Source organism: Dromaius novaehollandiae, chromosome 2 (genome assembly GCF_036370855.1).
Source record: "Dromaius novaehollandiae isolate bDroNov1 chromosome 2, bDroNov1.hap1, whole genome shotgun sequence".
Taxonomy (NCBI): domain Eukaryota; kingdom Metazoa; phylum Chordata; class Aves; order Casuariiformes; family Dromaiidae; genus Dromaius; species Dromaius novaehollandiae.
Genome location: NC_088099.1, coordinates 86,447,967 through 86,474,391, shown reverse-complemented (window position 1 = coordinate 86,474,391; position 26,425 = coordinate 86,447,967). Strand labels below are relative to the sequence as shown.

General features: G+C 41.4%; 1 long non-coding RNA gene across 2 annotated transcripts in view; it reads right to left on the bottom strand.

Moving 5' to 3' along the window:
• The window catches only part of LOC112989894 (uncharacterized), a 42,193-nt gene extending 21,732 nt beyond the window's left edge, over positions 1-20,461 (bottom strand). For both annotated transcript variants that reach the window (XR_010387763.1, XR_010387764.1), the window contains exon 1: positions 20,266-20,461. This is a non-coding gene — a long non-coding RNA (uncharacterized LOC112989894). The remainder of the gene's footprint in view (positions 1-20,265) is intronic.
• Positions 20,462-26,425: the final 5,964 nt, after the last annotated feature.

Genomic DNA, 26,425 nt, shown 5'->3' with positions numbered 1-26,425 from the left:
TCTAGAGCTGATACAAAAGAAAACAAGCAGATTAGATTTTGAGTTTAGAATATCTATTGGAAAGCACTGCGCAAAACAAAAGATGCTCAGAAATGAATATTTTGTCACATACTGATATCATTGTATGTAAAAGCTCATTGGAGGAAGAACAGAGACTATGATACCCTGTGTTTCAAGATCAACTCAGAATTATTCAATTATAGAGTGTATGTGAGACTTCAGCTGAGACAGCTGCAGTTCAAACTTTTCCTCGGCCTACACAGCACATTAACATTCACCAATTCTTTTTCAGATGTATTCATATTTATTTAATAATAACTTTGCATATGTGAGATTTAATATGAAACCACGTGATAAAAGACTTGGATTATCTAGAACTGGGTGCATCCAGCCAATGTGAGCCATCCCACAGACATTTGAAATTTCAGAGAGAGATTATCATCTTCTGAAAACAGGTTCCATCATAGCATCTGAGGGCATAGTCAATGTCAACTTTTGAAAGTGCCGTTTAATGAGATTGATTTATGTGGTCATAATATAAATAGTTATGGAGTAGGGATCATATATGCTTGTCCTTTTCTTTCTCTTTCTTGAGTATCCACATATAGCCACTGTTGTAGAGAAAGTACTAGGCTAGACTGATCCTTTGGCTGAACATGTAATACTGATTCTTCTGTCCTATTACAAATTTTATCAGGTACAAAAGCTTTAACAGGATATTTAATGCAGTCTGTACAGCAGCTCCTATTAGAAGAGTTGGTTCGATGCCAAAAACTTTTGAACATCTGAAAATAATGAATATACATGAAGTAGGCAAAGATTATAGTTTTTTTCATATCCGTTTATACTCTGACTAGGACTGAAAATTCCATTTCATGTATGAAAGTTTTCCACAGATTTTGAACGAACTGCTGGTACCATGAATAACCCAAAGATGCGGTTTGTAACATGCTTTTTTCTCCTCCTCCCAGAGGAGGAAAAAACCTACTTTGTTTGCATGCCTCAGACTACTTGGAAGCACTGCAAGAGACTAGTTAACACATGCTGGGATTTGTGCGCTTGAACTCTGAAAGGAGAGAAAAATCAATTAGCAATAGAATGTGTATCTTTTTTGTCACTTTTACGTATAAAAGTTTAAAGAACATAAATCCTGACATTGAGGTATACTGTTCGAAGGCAGAAATTGTAGATTCTGTAAGACATGGCTGGAAGGACAAGAAGCTCCACTGAGTGATTTACTGGCTTTCTGCCATTCTCTGAATAGCTGCCTGTCAGTGCCACATGTGGCATCTTTCAGATAGCATAGTCCATAAAGGTAACAAGAGAGAGTGTGAAAGAGTGCTTGTGTTAATGCTTGGGAGCATTCATATTAAAGGTTAAAAAAGAGAATACTCTTAGACGTTTCTCTTGTAGGTAAAAACACAAGCAACACAAAATGATCACCTGCACTCCATTCCTCCAGAGCCAGCTGTGATTTGTGTTTTGAATCCATGAAATCTGCAGACAGACATCCCTCAGTGTTTGAAAGAATTTCAGTTTCCTATTATGCAAACTAGCATGGAGCTCTGCGAGTCCCTTCCCATGAAAGGGTTTTAATTCTAATTTTCTGTTTCTGTCTGTGGGCATGGTTAAGTTATCAACCTCTTTCCCCATAGACCTACAACCTATAAAATTAATTTATGGTCTTGCAAGAAAGGGGAGCAGCAATAGTTCAGAAGAATTAGATACTGTCTGAGACACAATAATACACTTAGAATTCCTCCCTCCATCTTACCTCTCCTCAAGGATCACCACTATTTCAATATCCTTAAGTAGCAACTTATGACTAGTAATGGTCAACCTAAGGGACAAATGAGAATTTAAATTTTGTCTTCATAAGCCAAAAGTCTATATTATTGTATATATTTGGTGACAATCTTTTCCTGTTGACTGACATATCTTTGAACGTCAGCCATTTGTAGTAGATCTTGATATTCTTGCTTCATGTATTTTTGCATAAGATCCACGCAGCATGTGGATGCCCACGGAACATGCTGTCCTATGTGGATGGTATTGTAGGACAGCCTCTTCTGGGTGCTTTGCTCAAAATGAAATCAGCTACCTCTCAGGAACTGGCAGACGCAGAGCTTACAAAAGAAAGCCTAGAGGTTGAGGCTGGAAATGAGAAGACCAATGTATATCCTCCCATTCTTTGTTGGCCTTTGTTTAGGCTGTAACTGCTTTTGAATATTGATCATCTTTTATTACTTAACCTGATGGGAGCCTGTGCCTCCCTTATAGCCTCTTCATGTTACCAAAATGCAATTGAGAAAGCTGGCAATGGATTTGTGCAGGTGAAATGATTATACTGTCTGTCATCACTGTATTTTAATCTATCATATTAGACAACAGTAGAAATATATGGATATTTATGTAAATTGAAAAAAGAAGCAGCAGCAAAGTTTTTGAAAAAGAGAAAACCAAGTAATAAAAAACCCTTTATAGGAGAGCCAGAGACCCCACTAAAATCTAAAAATAAAAATAACCAGAAGAAGAGATGCTATGCCTCAGTCCTACTCCCAGGCACGTGCAGAGGCCTTTGCAGGAATGAGTAGGTAAATTCTCCAATCTCTCAGGGCTGGCACCCTGTATCAAGCTTCAATGAAAATACTGAATGCTTTACAGCAGATAAAATCAGGCAGTTGTTAAAGTGCAGATATAAAACCTTTTTCAGCTAACACAGGTAAGTCAGCTAGTAGCTACATATTTAAACTGGCTATAACTTCCAAAGTGTCTTGTGTGGACTCTAATACCACAAGAACAACATCCACAGGACAGGCACCTCTGGGCAGTCCATATCTGGGGGAAAAAAATTACAAATGTCCAAAGTAGACAGGGATGAAAGGCCACCATAACCATCTGCATTTCCAGGAGTGCTTGGAGACTTAGAGACATATCCAAACTGCAAATCTCTTACAGTATGATCTCCTCTAACTTATACTTCGTTTATTTTTATTCCAAAGACTGGCTGTGCTTCTGTTTCACATCTTTAATGAAATGTCAGTCTTTCTGTTTATGCCCGTAAAATAAATTCAGAGTTTTCCTTCTCATCCATAACTGACTGAGTAGTTTGGGTTTTCTTTTGTTTCTTCTAAATGTAATTAATCATTTCTATTTTTCCCTTCTGAATTATTTCTATTTTGTTGCTGTGCTGCCAAGGCACCACAGCGATCAAGAGGATTTGGGTCTGCCATCTTCAGGCTTGCTGATTATTCCCTCAAAGTACACAGTATCAGCTGCTTGGCACCATGTGTGCTTTTCCATTTATTTTCATTGTCAGTGCTTGAGCTTTGCATGCAGGATAGTTTAGGTGATCTACTTGGAAACAAAGCGTAACAACATAAAAGAAAAGGGGGATTAAGAAAGACTAGGATCAGTCCCCACACAGTACAGAAATACATTTTATGGCTATTGCTGTTCAGGGTTCGATTTAGCTGATTATTGAAATAAGCGGCGCTAACCATCCATTGCCAGTACAAGATTAAACAATAAATAAATAAAATTTGTTAATGTCTGCAAAAGAGAGATGGAGGACTCTTAATAAAAAGCATGCTCTAAATCTTAAATAGGTTTAGGAAGACACTGTGGTTTTCTGGGCTGGCCCAGACCATCCCCCACCCCCACATCAGTAAGATTAATCTAGGGACAGGCTGAACAGGGCCATAAAGGTGAGTTCCAGCCTCGTTACTGTATATCCATTGCCCTGGGATTAGGACATGTGGAGTTAGGACTGAAGTTTCCTAAGCCAAACAGTTCAACTATAAAACCATCTTTTCATCTGGAAATTTCCTTCATGGATAAAACTTGGTGGCATTCTGGCTATATGCTTTGTTATAAAAATGTTTGGAGATTAAACTATGTAGTATTCCTTCAAAGCATGAAAAGAAATTTGGATGGTGCTTTATGCAGTTTATATGTTCAGTAGGATACTAATTTTTTGTGGGGTAGTAGGGTGAGGAAGATATCCCATCTCTGTCACCATGCATGAATTATTCATAACTTCATAAACCAGTTCTGAGAAACCCAGAGATGGGAACAGCACAAAATGCAATTCATATATATGGAATCAGTGCAACACTCTGCAAATCTTAGAGCTAACTCTGTTATTCAGTTCACTTCAATATTAGATCTGTGTGTATTCTTTAGCTCTTGAGACAGGCAAAACCAATCACGTAATATCATTTAATAACATATTGCCTACTACTAATACAAAAAAATCTTGTTGGTAAAATCCTCAAGTGTCGTTAAACACTTTTCATTCTGTTCTTAGTAAAAACTAGAGTCAAAAGTGTAGATGTCCATGGGAGTTAGTCGAAGTAAAATAAAATGAATAATGGCCTAGAGAATTTGTATATTGAAGGTCACTGAGGAAATAAAATACACCACTCAAAATAAACAGATTATTACCTTCATTGATTACTTCAAGGGTATGGTGGGCTGAGTAATTAATTCAAATTAAATAATTCTTCCTCATTACTATTTGCAATAATTGCCCTATGTAGGAAGAGCTGTGTTTAGCAATATTATGCTTAAAATCTTATTAGTCAGCTGTTGGGCTAAATTGTAACCCCTGGCTGAGAGAGCATATGCTATTAAGTTCTATCAAGAGGGAGGTCATGCTGCATCACACAGTTCTGTCTTATTTCCAGAATTTTGCTATATATAAATAAGTAGTCATTCTGAGCCTTTCTGAAGCAACACTACAGTGTCTTTCCTCAATCTGTTATTTCAAAGCAATCTTTTTTGCACATTGCACGGAAAATCTACACAGAACAAAAAAAAGGCAAAAAGGAGGGAAAAAGCAATAATTTCACATTGACAGCTAAGTATTGATGTAAATGGGTAATGTAAATAGATCCCAAAAGTAAGTTTTCCCAGTATAAGCACTGGGAAAAACTGTTGCCGATTTATAGATGTAGCAAGGAATTGCAAGGATGAAAATAAAAGTAAGATGAAGTAATGACGATAATTCAATTTCCTATTTTTCTTAATTTAAAATATTTTGTTTGTGCTCACAATTTGAAGTATCTGGGCATATTTATTGTTCTTCCAAATACCAGGTAACTGCATGTTTTTATACTCTGCCAAATAGGGCAACTTCACTTGATTCTTTCTTTATATATTTCCCTGGGAAGCAATGGGTCATGTGTCACGCAGTTAAGAAACTGTGCAGCTTGTGGCTTCACAAATTAGATTCAGTGATTGCTCCTTAAAAAGCAGAAGTCTTATGCTATTTAAGTCTTTAAATTTAGATACTAAAACCTATATTTCAATACATATAAAAAACAACAAGGTTTTCAATGATGTTGCAGACTTCTGGACTTCATTTATTTCTAAAGGAGCTGCACGTGCCATGAAATTCAAAGTAACCATATATGTGGTTAGATACGATTATAAATGTCAACAGAAAACTCCAAAAGTCTGAAAACTAGGCCTGAAGAACCATGAATTAGAATTATATATATATATATATTATATATATATATATATATATATATACACACACACACAAACACACACAAAAATAGAATTTTATGAACAGGGTTTTATAAAGGTAGAGACAATTATACATAAAAAGCCTGAGGAATTTTAAAGCAGAAATGAATTTTGATTTGCATGGCAGAATACTTTAATCTGTACTTTACTGATTGCGGAGAATCTATCAACTGACTTTTTTATGCAGAAATATTGTGATGTACAATGGCGAGCCTAAATAACTATCTTAGCTTGCAAATTAAGGCAGTTATCTTTGAGAACAATCCTCCACCAGATGTCATTTTTCACAAAATGTGCAGTACATCAGGGTAGAAAAGATATTTTTTTTAAATTTAGCAAAATTTATCTGTTAAGGTAAACATTACAAAATTGGAGCTGTCAGCTAAACTGTAAAGTAATATGTATACGCTCTTTTGTATATATAGTAAGTTAATAATAAAACAAATCTGACTAAGCTTTATATGTGGTGGTCTATCTGTTTGTTGTGTTTTCCCTTAGGGGAAGGAGAATGCATTTAAAATTCACAAACATTTCCACAGTGCTGACACTAAGTTATTCAAGCTCTATTTGTTAGATTTCCAGATTTCTCTTCAACTACTAATTCAGGGTTTAACTTACAAGTTTAAATTTGTCTTAGGTCTTCACACTTGCACACATCACAATAGAGTACATCTCAATTTCAAAGCTACCATGTAAGAAAAATCTAATAGAAAATAGATGCAGCGATACAACTGTAACGCAGCTCAGCAGAACTCAAATTTCTGTTGTGCTAGACCCTTAGTGTTTCCTATCTTTTTTCTAAGAAAGGCTAATGAGTGTAAATCCCAGGTTTGTAATTCTGACTAGGAGTTTTAGTCTCAAAATTTCACAGTCTAGCTAAATAATTTTTATTATGTTCAAACTGTCAACTGTATGTGTATTTGTGGAAACATGTTCTACGAATTAGACTGATCAGGGCAGTCATACTGGAAACTTTCCAGTTCAGAAAAGTTAGGTCACTAACTTCACCAGTTCTAATGACTATAGTTTTGTCCTCACAAAACCACAACTATGTTAGGTTTTGTTAAGAAAGAGAGCATAGGCTTGCACAAGTAAGAGTCTTAGTCTTGCAGCATGAGAGATGATGGACCACCTGGTGGGTTTATAATAGTGTAACCAGTGCAGGTGGATATTCACCTAATAGCTTTGCTCCTGCGGCATGAAACGCTGAAGTGGGACATATTCACTGTTGTAAACAATGTATTTAGTGACATAAAACAAGGACAAAAAATACGACCTTGTCTCACACCCCACTATTCCAACTTCCAATCAACAAGATTATGCCTAGGTATGTAGAATACAGCCTAATTTCAGTTTCACTAAACTTTGAGAAACCACAGTAAGTTATTTTAAAAGAAGTTTATGCATAAGAAATAGAAGGAAAAGATAAAAAGCCTGAATGCTCCTTTTGGTTACACTGCTCTCATCCTGGTGAAATGACATGGAAATTAACTTCCCATTATCCCTTGACCTGGGCATTTCTGTTCCTGATACATCAAAGCCCACAAAATACGACAAGGCCTTCCTGCAGTATCACCAGGACAGCATCCCCAACTCTGCCAGGTCCAGCATGGACAATTCAGTGGGATTTGTTCTCCCTGCACATGTGCCAGTGCCTGCATTAAGGACAGCGATGCTCTGAATCCAGGGAAAATGCTCTGGATCCAGGGAAAATCAGCGCTGCACCTGGGAGTAAGTTTCCTGTTAGACCCGCATCAGTGATGGGATATTGAACTGCCCATATCATGCACTGATAAGGAGAGCGGAGCTAATTCACTCATGAGAAGGAACAGTAATAGCAGAATTATTTGGCCAAGAGATTTTATATACAGGGAAACATCTGAGATTTAAACGTAATTATTTTACAAACTGAGGATAAAACTCAGCATTTTAGAAATAGCTCTGGTGCAAGAATACTCTCTTCCCAAGACAGAGCTTTTCATTTTGACTACAGCTACCTTTTATATCTGATCTGAATATTGTATTCTTAACCACTATAGGCTCAATCACCTAAGGCTAAGAGTTTTGAGTTGAGAGACTAAATTTTTTCCATTTAAACACTTAATTTAATAATGAGACATTTCAAGAATTTTGGAAAACATCAATTTGACAAACTTGCCAAAACTTACCGATTCATGCCAACAATTAGTCCCAGTGAATTAGCATTTCTGTATAGGAAGCTAGTTCTCTGAAAATTTCCCACCCAATTCTTTTTTGGAAAACAACTAGCAGGTTGTATTTGCTATTGTGTGCAGATGGGACTCATTACAACAACTACTATTCTGTAATATTCTAATTTAATGTTGTCCGGCAAAAATGACATAAAGAAGTCCTACAAAGTCTTTATTGCCACTAGACTCTGGCTATTTCTTGATTAAATAAAAATAAAGAAAGAAAGAAAGGGAATGAGGACATCACTTACTCCATATGTATGATAACATATGCCTCCAAAAATATTATTGCAGTCAATTCTTTTGTCCTTGCTGCTTGGTTCAGTATAACTAGTACCAAAAACAGTAGAGAAAGCCATCTGAGTAACTACCCCACAGCAAAGACTGATGTATTTTTCTTCTCTTGACCTCCCAATTTAAATAGGAAAAAAGTAAAAATAAAGAAGATACACTATAAATATGTCCTCAAATCATTTCAATAAAACAGCCTTTGAGTACTCAGGGCCTCTGCTTATTTTAGATTATGCAGTTATAGCAAGATGGGAAAAGAAAGTTCATTTTCCCAAACTGGTGATATTACTGGCATAGGGTACAGAGAAGCGCTAACAGTAGGAACACAGAACTCTTGCTCTTAAACCTCGGTTGCCATAGATATTCTTGCTCCTTGCCCTCTTTTCCATCATCAAGGAAATGAGAATGGTCTAATTCAGAATGACTCAGAGCATGTTACCTTCTGTATATTTTTCTTGTAGGAGCACTACGAACAGGAACTGCATGCACCCCCTCAAACCTCATTCACTCCCATATGTTCTTATTATACATCACAGTAAGAACAGGTACAGTAAAGGGGTAAGAAAAGGATAATTTTTTGCTGTTAAGTTTTTTTGTTTTGTTTTGTCTTGGCTTCCAGTGAAACAACTTGTGCAAAAGAAAATTTCTACCTGATGTTGCTGATCCTGGAAAGACTGATACTTATTTAGAACCAGTCATCCTACCCTATTCTCAAGGCAACTGCATGCTGTCAGATGCTGATCAGCCTGATGTCAGCTGAGCAGAGCACTCAGGTTTATCCCTCCGACAGTGGGTGGGGGTCAACACTGCAACTCAATTCTTAACACCTTTGTTTTGAGGCTCCTTGATTCTTACCTATGTGCTTAATTCCCATTCATTTCAATCAAAGTTAACGGCATACCTCACTGCTTTGAGGAATCAGAGTGCATAAGGAGCTCTCTTTTTGCTTAGTATTTTTTTTTAATGAGTAACTTCAGTAATTTTATGTCCATAAATTTGGAATTATACAAAACCAGTGATTTTTAAAAAGTTTTCTAAAAATATTCTGAAGTACCATTTACAATTGGAGTTCAGTGTAAGAAGAAATTAATCTAACTGCTTTGAACTGCTAGCATAATGTATATTATAGAGTAGTTCTAGCTGCTCAACTACTATCTGTGACGTAATTCCCTGCATGAATTTTTGCTTCTTGATCTCTACAATCTAATCTCATTGGTTCATTTCAAATACTATTGCAATTATAATGGCTACAGCTCTCTGAAATATTAAATGCCTTATTTATAAATGCTGAGAGAGCACCATAATAATTTTATAGCACATCAAGGCATCCTTTTGGGGGCTTATTTGTAATAAATAAAAGAAATTGCAAATGGCCATAGTCCCAGACCCACAAACTGTGATTCAAGGATGCTAAGTGACCATCAGATAAACTGCTAACTGTAGCTGAAGAGATCAGAGATGGTGCAAGTGCATCCAATCATAGTGATGCAATTGCATAACACAAAATTACCAATGATTATACTCTTAAAGCTGAACAAGCAGTTTATGGGCTCCTGAGTGTTATTGTTTTGATTTACTTTGGACAGTTCAGGATCCAACTTAACAAGAAGCTGATAAGAAAGCTGGAAGTCAGGATTTGTGTGTGCATATGGGATTGTGCTTGTAAACTTGTGTTTTGCAATGCTATGAGATTGCAAGAAAAGATTTAGAGAAATTAGGAATAGTTTGTGGGGTTCTTAGAGCATTACTTTCAATTCAGATCAGCTCAAAGTTCATGCTCAAGAAAGCTTTGTGGCAGTGTCAGCAGTGAAGGGACCAGATGGTGGTGTGTTGGAGAACAAGCAGAGTAGGTGGGAACTACTGAAGTCTGACTTGTTGCTTAAAAAAAGTTACATGTGGAAGCATGGTCTGATGAAATCTTTACACAGCTAAGCTCTCTGTTTATGTATTCACTAGGATGAGAAACAAGGAACAACACCTGATCATCTGCATCACAGATATCCACTGCTTTGACATATGCAGCACTAAATATTATCATTAGTTTTGTTAACTATAGGGGAGTGGGAGTACCTGCTTTCAACCTGCTTTAGTAAGGGACAATGCCTAATATTTTAGCTGAGCGTTCCTTAAGTAATATGATATACATGTACATTCCCATAAATAAGCAAAGAATTGTGAATAGATTCTTCCCACACTACAAGAGTGTGAACTATTCAAAAATATTCCTATTCCATTTGATGAAAAAAGTAGTATCTTGAAAATATTAATCAACTGAAAATCCTTCTTTACTTCCCAAAGTTTGGATCAGTGTAGGGAACGGCGATCGGAAGATCTCGCGATGGCACGGAAAGAGGAAGGATATGACGCAGAGATAGCAGTATGCTTGTAGATATATAAGCGAATGCATACGTACAATAAACGCCATTTGTAGCATCCTCATATTGGTGTCAGTGCTCATTGGCCCGGAGGCAGAAGGAGCCTCCGTGCCGTCTCAGGCGGACGGGAGATTGTCGCATTTAAAGGCGACAAGTGGTGACCCCGACGTGATAGCTGAGACGGCGGACCGCAGGCGGTCGAGAGGATCCGGATCATGGACACGGTAGTTAAGGTTGTACGCGTGGGTGCCCGGGAATGGGTGCTCTCTATGAGAGCGGATGCAGTTGCGAACTGCGTCGGGCGGCTCCTGAAAGACGGAGCGATAGTTAGACCAGGGGACATTTTTTCCCCTTCTAACTGGGAGAAATGCACTCGAGCGCTCGCTCAGAGAGCTATGGCCACGAAGAAGGCCGCAGAGCTTAAGACATGGGGAGACATAACGATCATTTTACAAAGGACTAGGGAGGAGCGTGAGACCTGGCAGGCTGCTCGCGCGGCGCTGCACATGTCCGTGGAAATGGCGACACAGACAGCAGCGAACGCAGAGGAGCGAACGGAGGTGATAGAGGGAGAGACGATAGTAGGGGATGAAGTGAGAACGGAGAGTGTGGAAACAGACATAAAGGAGGAGGCGGTTTATCGAGAACCAGAGCGGGGAGAGGGGGAGGCAGAAACTCCAGAGGCTTACCCAATAATGCCCTCTTCTCCGCCTCCGCCGCGGTACCCGTGGAAAGAGATGAGGGCGATGGAAGGGGGAGAACCAGGAGACCTTTGTGGAGACCGAGATATGAAAAAGCCAGTGGCGGGTAGAGGAAAAGAAAGCAAGGTGAAAGTGGAGGAGGCAGAAGAAAAGGAAAGACCGCTTATAGTGGATGATCCCCGAGACTGGCTGCCGGGAGCCATGATTCGGGTGCAGTGGGAAGACGAAAGAAGAGAAGAAGCAGGGGAAAGACCAGAAGCAAGGGAAAGACCGAGGGTGCTGCGCCCGGGGAAAGATGGCGCTGGCCGAGAGAGGAGTGGGCGTCGACCAGCATTGCGGAAGGAGGAGACTGAAGACTCAGGCACAGACTCTGACTCCTTAGAAGGAATAACGACGAAGATGCAGCAACTAGGGCGGAGTTCCCCGCCGCAGTCAGAGGCGGGAGGAAAAAAGGGGAGGAAAGTCACAAGAGATATGGAGCAGATGTTTATGCTGCTTACAGCTCTGGAAGAGGAAATAGCTAAACAAAGAGGGCTATTAGAGGCAGCAGCTAAACAAAGAGGGCTATTAGAGGCAGCAGGTTCTGCCCAAGCGGGAGGGGGAAAAGAAATTCCCCTAACGGACTGGAAACTGATAGCGACGGAATGTGCCCTGAGTGGCCTCAAGTTTCGTGCGCCAATAGGGGCCTTCCCAGTACGAGTGCCCCTCGACCCAAAGACGGTACAACAGCTATTGAAAGCAGTGCAAGAACAGGGCCTGCGACACCCGGTGACACAGACGTTGCTGGACGCGGCGCACGTGGGAGGCCTAGTACCGTGGGATTGTCGCACCCTCGCGCGACTGGTCTTATCGCCCACGATGGTCCTTATGTGGAAAGAAGCGTGGACCTCGCACCTGCAGCAGGCGTTGATGGCCGCGCAGGCAGACCCGCAGAACCCACTGGGCCAATCCACCCTAACGCGGTTAAGAGGAAATGATGCGGCCATGGCTACGCCCCAGCAGCAGGCAGCGGGCCTGAGACCTCGGGAGATACTGGCGGCAACAGAAGCATCTCGAAAGGCCTTTGATGATATTGGGCCACTGGTGCAACAGGCAGACCCATGGACGACTGTGAAGCAGAGAGTGGGAGAGCCGTTTGACAAGTTTTGTGACAGACTACAGGCAGCAGTAGAACTTGCATCTTTACCAGACGCTGCAAAAGGAGCGGTGATGTTGGAATGTATCAAACAACAGGGCAACGAGTTGACAAAAGAAATCCTAAGAACAGCGCCTAAGGGAGCAAGTCTAGGGCAGACGATCAAGTACGTATTAGAACACCGGGACAAGACCACAGCCCTACAGATTGCTGCAGCAGTTATGGCAATGCCGGAGGTTAGAGCTAGAGGAGGTCCAAAAGGAGGCCCATGCTTTGGCTGCGGGCGAATGGGCCATTTGAGAGCACAGTGCACGAATAAGGGAAGTTACGCGCGCCCAACAGGGGGTATGGGGAGCCTTACATGCTGGGCCTGTGGAAAACCAGGACACAGAGCACGAGATTGTTGGCGGCCGGGAATAGAGAAGCGGGGAGGGCAAGTAGGGGGCCACCCCTCCCCGGTGAGCCGGCCTCAAGTAGCCCCCGTCAACAACAACACACCGCTGATGGACAGCTCCAGCGACCAAACTCCGAAGGGAAACCCCGCGTGGCCCTGGTCTTAGGGTGTGAGAAGAGACCCCGAGTGAGAGCGCATCTGATAGGCCCACCAGGGGCGGGTCCTCCTAGCATCCCCTTAATAATGATGCTAGATACGGGGGCAGATGTTACATGTGTGCCCTCGTGGTTGTGGCCATCGAGTTGGCCAGCAAAAGTGGCAAGCTCGTTAGATGGAGTGGGAGGCAGGGCGGAGGCTATGATTTCTGAAACCGATATCACAATTGTATTGGAGGACCCGGATAGGCCTGCTCAGATCATCCGTGTGCGGCCGTACATAACTGCCATAGGGGAACCATTGTTAGGGCGAGATGCCTTATCGCAAAGCGGCTTTCACCTGACAAATTTAGGGTAAGGGCCACTGCCTACCTCCTCGGGGCTCATTTTGCTGTCCCGCTGACATGGTGCTCCAATGAGCCTGTGTGGGTAGAGCAGTGGCCATTGACAGGGGACAAATTGGCGGCTGCCCGACAAATAGTAAGTAGAGAACTAGAGCAGGGACACCTGGAGGAAAGCCACAGTCCCTGGAACACTCCTATATTTGTGATACACAAAAAGGACAAGTCTAAATTTCGATTACTGCACGACCTACGAGCGGTAAATCAGCAGATGGAAGCGATGGGTGCCCTCCAGCCGGGGTTGCCACTACCATCAGCAATACCAAAGAATTGGCCAGTGGTGGTGATGGATATCCAAGATTGCTTTTTCTCTATACCATTAGCCCCTCAGGACAAAGCTCGATTTGCCTTCACACTGCCCTCAGAGAATCTGCAGGAGCCAGCAGCGCGATATCAATGGACAGTCCTCCCGCAGGGCATGAAAAATTCACCTACGATTTGTCAGGCGGCAGTAGCTAAGGTACTGCAGCCGGTAAGAGCGCAGCTCCCGCGCGCGCTTATCATCCATTACATGGACGACCTCCTAATAGCTGCAGAGACCCAGCAAGAAACCGATCAGGCAGAACAGGCAGTAATTAACTGCCTAAATGAAGCGGGATTGTACGTCCAGAAAGCGAAGACACAAAGGGGAGAATCTGTCGACTATCTGGGAACCACCATCCTCCCCAGAGCTGTGGTCCCACAGCCGATAAAGCTCAATAGAGAGATACGGACGTTGCATGATGTACAGCAATTGGTTGGAGCTCTCCAATGGCTGCGAGGGCTGATAGGTATTCCCAAGGAGTGGATGGAGCCACTGTTCGAGTTGCTCAAGGGCCGCAAACCATGGGAACCGAGGCAGATGACACCGAACGCGTTAGAAGCCCTCCGAAAAATAGAAGATCTCATGGCAAAGGGTGGAGTAACGAGATACGACCCGGCCAGACCTATCAATCTGTACGTGGCAGTTACAAGAACAGGAGCCATAGGCGTTCTAGGACAAGGGACGCCGGAGCGTCCGGAAGTCGTATGGTGGATAGTGTCGAACCAAATAAGTACGGCATACGTCACAATCGTAACAGCGTTGGCACAGATGATACAGAAGGGACGAACCTCCGCCGTTCGGCACTTCGCGAAGGAGCCTGAGTCCATTTAACTGCCGGTAAAAAGGAGTCAATGGGACAGCGTGGTCCAGAAACAAGATAGTATAGCAATAGCTTTAGAAGGATTCCCAGGAACAATCAGATTATCGCCTGTGCTGGAGATGTATACACACCTCTCCGTCCTTCGGCCCCATCTGAAAGCCCGAGTGCTACAGCGACCTGCACCAGGGCGCACAGTGTTCACCGACGCGTCATCGGTGACCAGGGCAGCGGTCGTTGTGTGGCAAGATCAAAAGGCCCAATGGCACCGAGTGAAGATCAGCGAGCCGGACAGTAGCGTACAGCATCTAGAGGCCCGAGCTGTGGCGCAGGCATTGCAAATGTGGCCAGAAGAGCATTTGAATGTAGTGACAGACTCCATGTTCGTCTTTAAATTGTTACACAACATGTCGTATCCCGGATGGGCCGGGTCGCCCATTGCGCTAATGCTAGAAGAAGCCCTACAACAGCGGCGGGCCACTGCCTCCGTTATTCATGTTCGGAGTCATGAGGCAATCCAAGGAGTGTACCAAGAAGGCAACAATAAAGCCGATCAAGCGGCCAAAGGTGTGTGGACAGTCGCAGAAGCAAGGCAGGTGCACGACCTTCTCCATGTTGGTGCAAAAGCACTGGCAAAAAGCTGCAATATCCCCCTCACCACGGCTCGTGAAGTGGTTGCGGCTTGCCCGTATTGCCAAAACGCCCCCCTGTGGGGCGCCGGCATCAACCCCAGGGGGCTGAAAGGAAACCAAATATGGCAAACGGACTTCACAATGTGCCAGCGACTTCGACCACGGCCCTGGCTGGCTGTCACAGTGGACACACACAGCGGTATCATCGTTGCGACCCAACATAAACGAGTCACAGCGCGGGCGGCACAGTTGCATTGGCACACGGCAATGGCCTGGCTGGGTGCCCCAGAAACTATTAAAACAGACAACGGCACGTGTTTCACAGCGCAAAGCACGAAAGAATGGGCCGTACGGTGGGGAATTAAGCTAGTGCACGGGATTGCCTATAATAGCACAGGTCAGGCCATCGTCGAGCGAGCAAACCGCACTTTAAAGCAAAGGATCGAGATTCTTGGGGAGGGGGAAGGATATACACAAAGAATCCCCGCGCACAAACAATCAGAAATAATTATGCGGGCCTTATTCGGTCTGAACCAGTTCACCAGGGGGGAGGAGAACAAGACGCCAGCAGAAAAGCATTGGGCGGTCCGAGCGATGCATGAGGGACCAGACGTAAAGGTCCGAATCCCGGAAAAAGGGGAATGGGAAGAGGGGTGGCAGCTGGTAACCCAAGGACGAGGGTATGCAGCGGTCAGGCAGGGGGAAGTGGTAAGATGGGTCCCTGCAAAGTGGGTGTGCCCAGACCTCAGGGCAAGGACAAGACAGGAAGCAGAGAGTCAAATGAATTAATGAATGTCTGAGCTTTATTGCAGGGGAGGACCACCCTGAATGGCCGATGATCCCTCCTAGCAGCAAAGACAGCAGACAGGAGAAGAAGAACAGATGAGAAAAGGCGCGTGAAACCACAAGAAGAATGCGTAACCAGAAAACCCGAGAAGATGGCAGGGGGAGCAACCCAAGTAGCTCTCCTCGTAGCGATGCTGGGACTGGGACTCCAAGGGGTGAAAGGCGAACCAACGTTAGCGAAATGGGATAGTAACAATCTATGGCTCACCTGGGCAAACCGGACAGGAAATAAGCAATTTTGCCTGATGCTGGCGGGTGCGGGGCAGCCTTTTAAGACATGCTTAATAGGGGTCCCATTGAATTTGACCGTAGACCTACCAAAGCTGAGAGAGCATTGCACAAACACAAGCAATATTAGTAACTGCTTGAACACGCTGAATGCATCATTGCCCTGGGACCCGCAAGAGCTTGACCTTCTGGGTTCGGTAGTGGTAATTGGCTTGGGCTAGGACCATGGGCCAGGCAGTTACTAATAGAAGGGTTGTGCCTGCTGCTGATGCTCGTGCTAGGCATATTAGCATGTAAACTAGTATTTAGATGCTTGGTAAGACAACTGCTAGAAAAGGGGTGGTCCCGCCCACACCCACATTATGAACGCTTAACCCGCGACACGGCAATTTAAAGCAAATAGCATAGCCAAAGCCTGGGGAGGGGGAGATGTAGGGAACGGCGATCGGAAGATCTCGCGATGGCACGGAAAGAGGAAGGATATGACGCAGAGATAGCAGTATGCTTGTAGATATATAAGCGAATGCATACGTACAATAAACGCCATTTGTAGCATCCTCATATTGGTGTCAGTGCTCATTGGCCCGGAGGCAGAAGGAGCCTCCGTGCCGTCTCAGGCGGACGGGAGATTGTCGCATTTAAAGGCGACAGATCAGGTCAGTGTTTTCATATTTCATTCCTAGTTCAGGTTTTCTCATTTTGTTTTGTTTTTGCTGACATTAAGCTTAACATTTAAAACTAAGAAGCTTATTTAAACAGCAATAGGAGACTTTGGCAATTTCACAATTTTGTCTGGAAAATGACGAAGTGGGAAATCTGTCAATATTTTCTTGAAAAGGAAAGCTAAAACCCAGGAGTAGTATTGTAATGAAAAGTATGTACCAGAAAATTCCAGATCAGCTTTCTATAGCCCTCAAGAATCAATAGAAAAATCCAGCTCTTTTTTCATTAAGTAAAATCAGCTGAATTATCTCATTAAGATAAACCAATTATTGATTGTACATTCTTTTTGAAAGCCACTAAGTAAACATGTTAATGGAAATGAGAGACTACTGTCTGTTCATATGGGCAACTCTAGGTAAGCCCCAAGTGTAGTTTGTTGACGTTCACTAGTTAGTTATTCAAAGGCAAAATCTTCATATGCTTTTCTATATTGTAGATTAGTGATCCTTGTTTTTTATCTTGCTACAGCAGTGCACGTCTCTTGGCAGCAAAGACACACTTAAGGCTGCAGTTTCATATACCTTTAAGTCAGTAAAGCTGATGTTTCTACAAAAAGAAGTAATTAAGTCTTCCTCCTACCTTCACATAGCCCTCTATCTTGAGGCTTCAACTACAATTGTATGGTCAAGCAGTGAATTTACATTGATCCAGACAAACCCAGAAAAAAAATATATATTTATATAATGAATCTGTGTGTGTGTGTAGATTTATACATGCACATATATTTTAATAGTCTAGTTTTAAGCCAAAACATTCCACAGCCTAGTTCATTACCCAGACAGCACAAAGTCCTATGTAGCATAAAGCTGGAAATGAGCAGCAAGAAACTCAGAGGAAGGCAATGAAAATGTTGATTTAAGCCATTTTAAATTGTACACAAACTTATAGCCAGCACAGTTGAAAGAGACTGTAAAATACAAATTGTCAGGCAGCAATTTAATTTCTACTCTGTGTGATATTCTAAGGGCTCACCAATGATAGTAATTGATACCAAAGAAAAAAAAGACCTCAAATATTCCCCCAAAATAGAGAACCTATATTTCTCATAAAATATTTTGCGTTTAATTTAAACTAACATTAAGCAAAGTATCATTTTTAGTGAGTGAATTAAATAGATTCTTTCTGGTCAAAATCACCTACAAGACTTTAGAACTGGTAGATTTTACCTCAATTTTATGCAGAGATCGAAAAAAAACAACACAAAAAAAGGCAAGGCTTTCCTGCAGTTTTCAACTCTGAATGATCTGCTAATCTAATTTAATTAACTGAATCAACTGAAATCAAGAAAACATTCTCTCCATGTATGCAGAAGAGACTAATGTTTCTAAAAGCTGCTTCACCACTTAAAGCAAATTCTGACTTGATGTGTTAGTGACTTTCACTGAGGGGTTTGATTGCCTTCAAAATTTCAGAAACATATGTGGAAAAATAAAAGATAATTGATTTTGATCCACTTTGGTTAGAACTATAATTTGTTAATGACTTCTTTCTAAGCCCTTGTAACATAAATTATCACAGCATCATGAATGAAGAGATGTTTCTTCCTACGGTGTGATTGTAAGCATGAAGCCAAAGCAATTCATTTGTTTTACATACCTACTGAATAGTGAAAATTACTCTGCTTTACAGTGTAGACCTGCTTAAACTCCACATGCCATTTTTAGTGCCATTTAAGTCAGGAATTAATTTGTTTCTGAGATGTTTAATAAGAACTGCATTTACTTTCATCAGTTTTACATCCAGTCCACTATCTCATGATTATCTTGATTTCAGAATACCATCTAGACATGTGCTTAAATTTTACGAAGAGTCAGAGAGACCTAGATTTTTGTTTAAATATAATGATGTGTTGATGTGCTCTTCAAAATTGGGACCAAAAAAAAAAAAAACTTCTGAAGGCTCATCATTTTCGTTTGTGTGTTATGACTGACTTGCAGACTTTGCGAACTGGCAGGTTTGGGAGCATGGCTGGGACGCCATTTTCAAAATGATCTTAGAAGGGACTTTCCAGTGTTATAAAATATAATGGGACCCTAGTTTTTAACATTAAAGTACAAATTAAAAAACAAGAGGGACATGTTTGAGAGAGACAAACACAATGTCATTCAGTTCTCTTTCATTTTGCATTACGTTTATTTATTTAATAATCTTGTTTGTCCTTCCCATGTTAGAGAAATAGTGACAGTGTCATCTTTTCCCTATGCTGCCACCATTAATGAGCATTTCCGCAATAAGAAACTCCAGGGATGACAGCTTTGCCTCATATCTTTCTCTTCAGGTCCACTGAGAGAGCTAGCTTTGGAAACAGTTTCAGAGACAATTAAAAGCCATTTTGACTCCCTCCAGGAAGCAAATGAGAAAAAGACAGCTACTCTTTGGAAAAAACATAAAACATTAATGGGAAGGTACCAGTAAAGAAGGTCAGCCTGAAAATTTTCTTCAGAAACAATGCCACTTTGCAGAGAGTATTTCTAATTTTGGTTAAAGATTCTTCTAGATTTTAGGCTGTTCCTTGTCTGTTATGCTGGCATGATAGATCACACTTTAACAGCAGAATATTAATAAAAGGGGAATTGATACCCATACCAATTCAAATGACTATGTAAAAAAATAGTGGTTTATATCATGCGGGTCAGAGTTGACACGCTTCTGATACTGGAATAGTGTTTCAGTACTGAGGGCTGGAAAGACAATTACCTTACTCTAAACTGTGAAACTATCAACTAACTTAGAGAAAAAACATGATAGCTAATAATTAGGAAAGAAATTTGCCATATTATCAAGTATATTCTGTAGAGGTGTTCAAAAAAAGAAAAAAAGCACGACAGCATGATTTTATGTATTGTGCTTCCATTGTTTTTCAGAAAAGAACTGAGGATCAAAATGATTTCAGAAGGTATTGTGAATGAGAAATTATAAAAAAATCTATTACAGCATTTGTCTTTGTGCCCTAGCAATTGCATCTGCTGCTACAGAACTGTCTAAAGACAATATTTACAATCCTGACTTATATGTAGAATATAATTTCTAACATTAAAAAGAAATCCCTATTGTATAAACTCAGAACAACAAGGGAAAACACTGAAGAGGTGTACACAATCACCTCTTACTTAAAAAATAAAAGGAAAAAAACCAAAACAGCTTACTCTTCATCCAACTGCATAGTAAGATAAACTTTAAAACAAAAAAGAAATTTCAGTACATCTACAACACAACCAGTTCCTGTCTGAAATAGTCATTAAAGGCAAATTAATAGTTTCCGTCACTAATCTCTCTTTATGAAGTGTAACTGTTTTCTCTTAGACCATGTTGCCACTTACTAACAAAAACCTACTGCTTAGAATTTTCTTCCAGTGGCTATTTTAAATGATGTTTTGAGCAAGCTTGTGTGCCATTGCTCAATTAAAGCAATTAAAGCAATTAAAGTATTAATTAAAAGTATTTCATTTCTAGTTATCATGGAAATAAGGATATCGTAATCTGGCCCTAAGTCAACAAGAAACAATTTTTGCACTCACAGCTGGATGGTACATGGTCCTTTCTGTAGTCTAATCCGGAAGCCAACCTCCTTCTGGAGCAGCTGTTTTGTATCCCTTCTTTAGTATTGCCGAATACTTACATTAAGCTTACTTACATTAAGCCTGATCAGAACAACAAGCAAAGTAGCATTTTCAAGAACTTATCCTTTCCATGCTCATTACACTTTGGAACCAACTTTCTGTCTGATTATGCAGTTTTGCTAGTAACTACAGGATTAATATTTGACTGCCAGGATGAATATTTGCCACTGAGAATAAATCATTTAATTAGAATCTGCATTGTCTTGGCATTGAAATGGATCAATAGAGAGGCAACATAGTGAACAGAAATCGTACAAATATACACATTTTCCTTCCAAACTATTGCTTTGTTAGCTCTGTTCCATGGCAGACCATGGAGATAACCCTAACAGGGCTGGGAACACAATGCAGGCTAAACAAAAGTGGTCAGTAAGGTGTGATAGGATATGACTCAGTGTGGCTGACATTTCAGTCATCTTAATGCATCTACTAAAAAGCTGTTATTACAGCCAACATGTACTTTTGAAAGTTTCTTGTTCACCAACTAAAATTAAGCATGGTGCTACACAAACACTAAATAATGGGTAAACATCAGAACTGAGGGTATAGTTATTCTGCAGGTAAATTAATTTAGCTATCTGGCCTCCATACAAAGAGTGGAACCAGTCTATACTGACCCACTCACCTGACACTGGAAGTGTTACTGTATGATAAGATACTCAAGACTTACATCCCCCCCTAAACAATAGGCTAAGAAATCACTTGTTACAAAGACAAGGGGGATGTGGTTTGAAGGCTTGCAATAAATACTGTTGTTCTGCTAAGGCAACATGGACATAAAGGCTTGCAAATACTGACTAAACAACTGGAAAAAAACCAACTTTTCTACAGTTTATATTTCCCTAATTATATATTAAGAAAAATAAGATACCCTTCAAATCTGTGTAGGAGTACATGATCTAGGCTATTCCAAACAAAGAAGAAGACATAAAGACAGAAAGAGAGGAAAAAAAGGAAATACATTTTCTAATCTGAGTGAATGTTGAAACAAAAAAACATAAAAACAGAAAAGCAATTGCACAGTATAAATCCATACCTATATGATTTTCCTGAGTCTTCAGTAAACTGGATACAATAGCTACTTTTCCCTTCCCTAAAAAGTTAATGTCACCTACACAGCAATATTCATTCCAAAATGTAAATGAGTAAAACAAATGCCACCGGTTTTGCCACGGAACTGTTAATCTGTTGCACTGAAATGTGGCAGAATCGAAACACCATTCCCAGAGAGCCTTGACCTTCACTGAAACCTTTAGAACAATTCAGCAAGGCGTAACAGTTATGCCTCAGACTTAAATATTGGAGAAGCGTAACAAAAAGATTGCTTAGTACATAGCGTCTCCACTTAGGCTGTGAGTCTTTGATAGTTCCTAGCTACCTATATTTAGCTCTTCACCTCAATATAGAAAACGTTGTTGGATCATTTTGTGCTCATTCTTTTTTCTTGCTTTGCTTTTTTGGTTTTGTTTTGTATTTTTGAATTTTAATTTCTGTATGTTTTTGATTCAGTCCCTAGCTCAGAGGAATGTCATGAGAGAATAAAACATTCCAACTTCTCATGAAACAGGGGCTTATTGCCAGCTATGCAGTATTTTGCCATCATTTCTGCATAGTCCTTTTATGGTTCTCAGCACCACTGAGTACCTGCCATTAGCACACTAAGCAATAGGACAGGCTTTTGGCACATGTGGCTTTTCCTCTCACCTTTTCTACAGTGGCATAAAAGCTTATATCCATCATTAGGTCTGTAGGGGTAGAATCTCCTTTTCAAGATACAGGATCTAATTTTCTATATATTGTTAAGTACAAATAAATTGAATTGATGCTTTGCTGACAGTTTTTAAAAAAGAAAAAGTAGAGTATTTTAAAATATATGCTTTAGATGAGAATCATTGCGGTGCACCAAGTAGACAGAAAGAGTTATAAGCCCTATTGCCCCACTATTCTGAATGTACTATATTAAAAAAAAATTCTCCTGTCCTAAAGAAAAGAGTTTCGTCTTATTTTGGGGTGGGGGGTTGGGAGCATTTTTTGATCATTTCTTTCATGTCCATTGGTTTATAAGCCTGACTGTCCTCTGAGATGCAGCTTATGGATTGAAGCACATTCATTCTTTATCTGAAAAATGAACTCAGGGATATTAATCTTTTCTTTTAAACAGGAAACGAAAGTCAGGTGTCAAAGGTCACAAAATACAACTGAATGGCAGTTTGGGTCTTGAGGTTATTAGTAGGGAGCTTTTAAGGCTTTCATTGATATCTGCCTCATGCTGCCAAGGGACTTTAGAGGACACATTTTTTTTCTGCTGCAGTCCTGCCTTGCATTCACAAGCATGAAAGAAACAACTGGGCAGCCCCGTACTGAACTTTAACTTCAGCAAGTGGAGGTGCCAAGTAGTTCCTGCAACCTGATGGGAAAAATTCTGGACCTCTGCAAGGAAACATGGTAACAGAACAAGCGAAAAAAAACTCCTCAGTCCTAAAATTGTTGGAGATAGGAATGATCACGTGCATTTTGTTATTATTTTTCTGGTCAAACAAAATCCTTCCCTCTTGGGAACACAGTGTTACAAAAAAATTGTCTGCCTTGAAGCCATGCTCTCTTACAACATTTCGAAGTCTGAGACTTTCTAAAATACACATCCCACACAAAGATATTAATCTAACGCTCAAATCGTTAATCTAACACTCAACAAGTGCAGATTTCTTTATGTCCTCTGTTGTTTTCATATGTATTTCTGCTGACAGTACAACCTCCTAACTATTTCTGGCCCAGCTTATGAGACCTTACATAGCAGATCTGTGGCAGACAGATGAGTGAACTTTTGCCTTAAACATTTCTTGGTACATAAGGTGCAAGCAAACCATAACCCCAAACAAGCCATCTGTTCCCGGCAGGAACAGGACTGAGCTGCTGCGACCCCTGAAATGGCCTCCCTGCAACCATTCAGGACACACTAAGCCTGCGCTGAACCAGACCACGATCGGGCAGAGACTTTGGGACCTGGACTGTAAATTACTGCTGCTTAGCACAACTTCTATAAAACTTGCTTAGCATGAGTAGCTAAATTTGCTGAAGCCTTAGGCCTCACTCCCTAGTTCAGTGAGAAAGGGCCCCAGAGCTGGTGCAGGCAGGAAAGACAAGGGGGTTACCAGCAGTTTGCATTCCCATGCTTCATGCTCCGGGAGGAAGGATGTCAAGGCATTGAAGTGAGGCCTGCTTGGGCACCGGGACCCTGGGGAGCAGGGCCTCCTCTCGCTGCGGAAACAATGCTGATTGGGGGGTCTGGGCTATCTTGGGGTCCAGATCATATTCCCTTTGTCTGGACCTTGGGAAATAACACCTACCGTCACTGCTGGGGAAGTAATAAATTGTCAGGGCTTTGAGAGGTAAGGGCAAGACCCGAAGAATGAAAACGCATCTGTCAGCAGAAACCACAACAGTAAACAACCTACCTAGGGACCCAATAAGGAGCAGGAGACCCCAGACCTAAATATTACTATTGGTCCAAACTACTGCGTGAAGGGCGGAGAGCTTAGATTGGAAAGTGTAATTGCCCAGGGAATTCTTTGTTCGGGGTCCCTCTTCGGAGGCACCCAGCCTGAGCTGTAATTCGAACGGAGTCGGCAGAACATCATCGGACTCAGAGTGGTGGTAGCTAGCTTCTCCTCTCCTTTTCCAACTTTATCTTTCCCCTTACCCTTGTTCCCCTCTTCCCTTCGTCTCCCCTTCGCCCTTCCCCACCTTTTCTCCCCACTTTGTGGAAAATAAAGTTAAAAGGTTGTACGATATTTGACTGGTTTTAGCGTCTTAATCTCGTCCTTGGGATCGTAACGAAACCCCCCCGATATTGGATTGGGACAAGATCACAGGCAGAGAGAGGGGACCGCAGGCCACATGGCCGAGGAAATGCCATGGCTCAGGCCTGCTGCAGGGAAACATAACTTCTTGCTGGCTTCCCCTGCATGTGCAGCCCAGGACACAGTGCTTCCTACTCTCCCATGATCGCATGGAGCCGGCCGGAGCAGGTCAGATCTGCAGAGTAGGCCCTGCAGCTGCCTTTGATGCATGCAGTCACTGTTACAAAAGCACGTAATACTCCTTTTCTGTGCGATGCAGAGGTCTCATGGCCAAGGAATGAGGAAGCAGCATCCCAGGCATAACATGCAAGAGTCCCCGGTCACAGTCTTCCCAGCTCCGCTGGCTCCGTGCATCTGGCCAAGTTGTTTGGAGAGCTTGCTGCTGTCTGCACCTCGGGTTTGTGAAACCAGAATGACAGTGGCCTTGCACTCAAAAACTACAAAAAAAGCTCTAAGCCTCACAATAGGTTCAGGGGTAGCTGAAACTTTGACTCACGCAAGTGCAAACTTCCAAGCAGTAGTTTTCTTGCCTCAACTACACTGGGGTGATATGCCACAACTTTTCCAACTTATAGACAAGGTTCCCAACGTGCAGCACCCGGTTCACTTGCCCATTTTCAGGAAGAGGCCTCCTGCATATATGCGATTGCAGCAGGTGAGGCTCACATCAGCTCACGCGACGAAGAAGCACCTGCAGGTCTGGGTTGCTGCTGGCAAATGAAACATCCATAATTTTCACACCCTCGCTCATCTCCATCAACAAAATCATGACTGCAAAGGCCATGGTACAAGCCCAGAGTCTTCCCACTTAACTTTAAGCCCTTAACAGTGATGACAAAAATGCTGTTTTTAGGTCAGAAAAGAGACGTGGGCACCCCCAAATGCTGATTTCATTTCACTTAAGTTTTGTATTATTTTCTGATGGGTCTTATCCTGCTCAGCTTGGTGGGCTGAATCAAGGTGTAAAGGCTGGACATCTTCTACATTCTTCTCATGAATGTGCTATGCAGAAAAACTTATATTTGTGTATGGATACAACAACTGTACTAAACTGCTATAGGAAGAATTCACTACTACACTAGTAAAATGATTCCAAACTGTAATAGTTTTGTATTCTTCATACAAGACATCTTTTTTTCTAAAAGATGAGCATAAATCATCCTGGAAATTATGTAAAATAGAAGAAATTATGCAAATGAAATTTCTTGAGTTTTTGAATTAAGTGTTATGCTCTGCAGTTCATAGCATACTCAGTGAATGCTTGATGACACAAAGAGACTTTATATTTAGGTTATAGTCCAGCAATGACCACTCATGTTGCTGATTTCTGACCAGCAGAAAATGACTTGCTGAACTTCAGTACCCCATTACTTCTATGTTTGTTTGAAAATGCAGTCACATGGGATCAGCTGAAAAATCTCATAATTAGGACTGGACATTAGTTTGACAGCTGGAGCATGAAGTGTGAGCAGAGCCTAGCTTCTCTGACATTCTGAAATATAAAAATGCAAAGCCACATGAGAAACCACATGAAAGAAACTTTGCTACCCTAAACTGAGCATATTAAAAGACTTTGAAGCTCCCAACATAAGCTGATTTGAAATCTCTTCTTGTCTGTGATGAGAAAGTAGCGCTGTCAGGCTTTTCAATGGAAAGGTGAAAGTCTCAAGTAAGGTCCCTCTGTTATTCCAGGATTACCTCTCTCAGATGGTAGCATATCATTTAAACTAAAGTCAGAGTTAATATATACAATTTCCTCTTACAAGAAAAAGGAAAGAGAATGGGAAGCAGTGTTTACTTTGCTTGCTATAGTAAAATAGTAAATTCTTACTACATGCATATATGAAAAACACCATTCATTCTTTAGGCCACAAATACTCTAACACATATCCTTGAAAAAAAACAAATCAGTGTTTTGACTTATGTTGATTTTGCATTACTATTTTTTGTTAAAAGAAAACAGAACTTGACTTCTTTGTGAAACTAGTAGCAAGGGCAATTTCAGTCAGCTGGCTCAGGACCCTGTTGAGCAGGGTTTTGAAGAGATCTCCAAGGAGGGAAATTTTACAGCCTCTCCAAACATCCTCTTTTCATGTTTGACCCCTCTCGCAGTGATTTTTTTTCCCCTGTATGAAGAATTTCTGTTGTAACTTGTGTTTGTTGCCTCTAATTCTATCACTGTAAAACTAAGAAGAGTC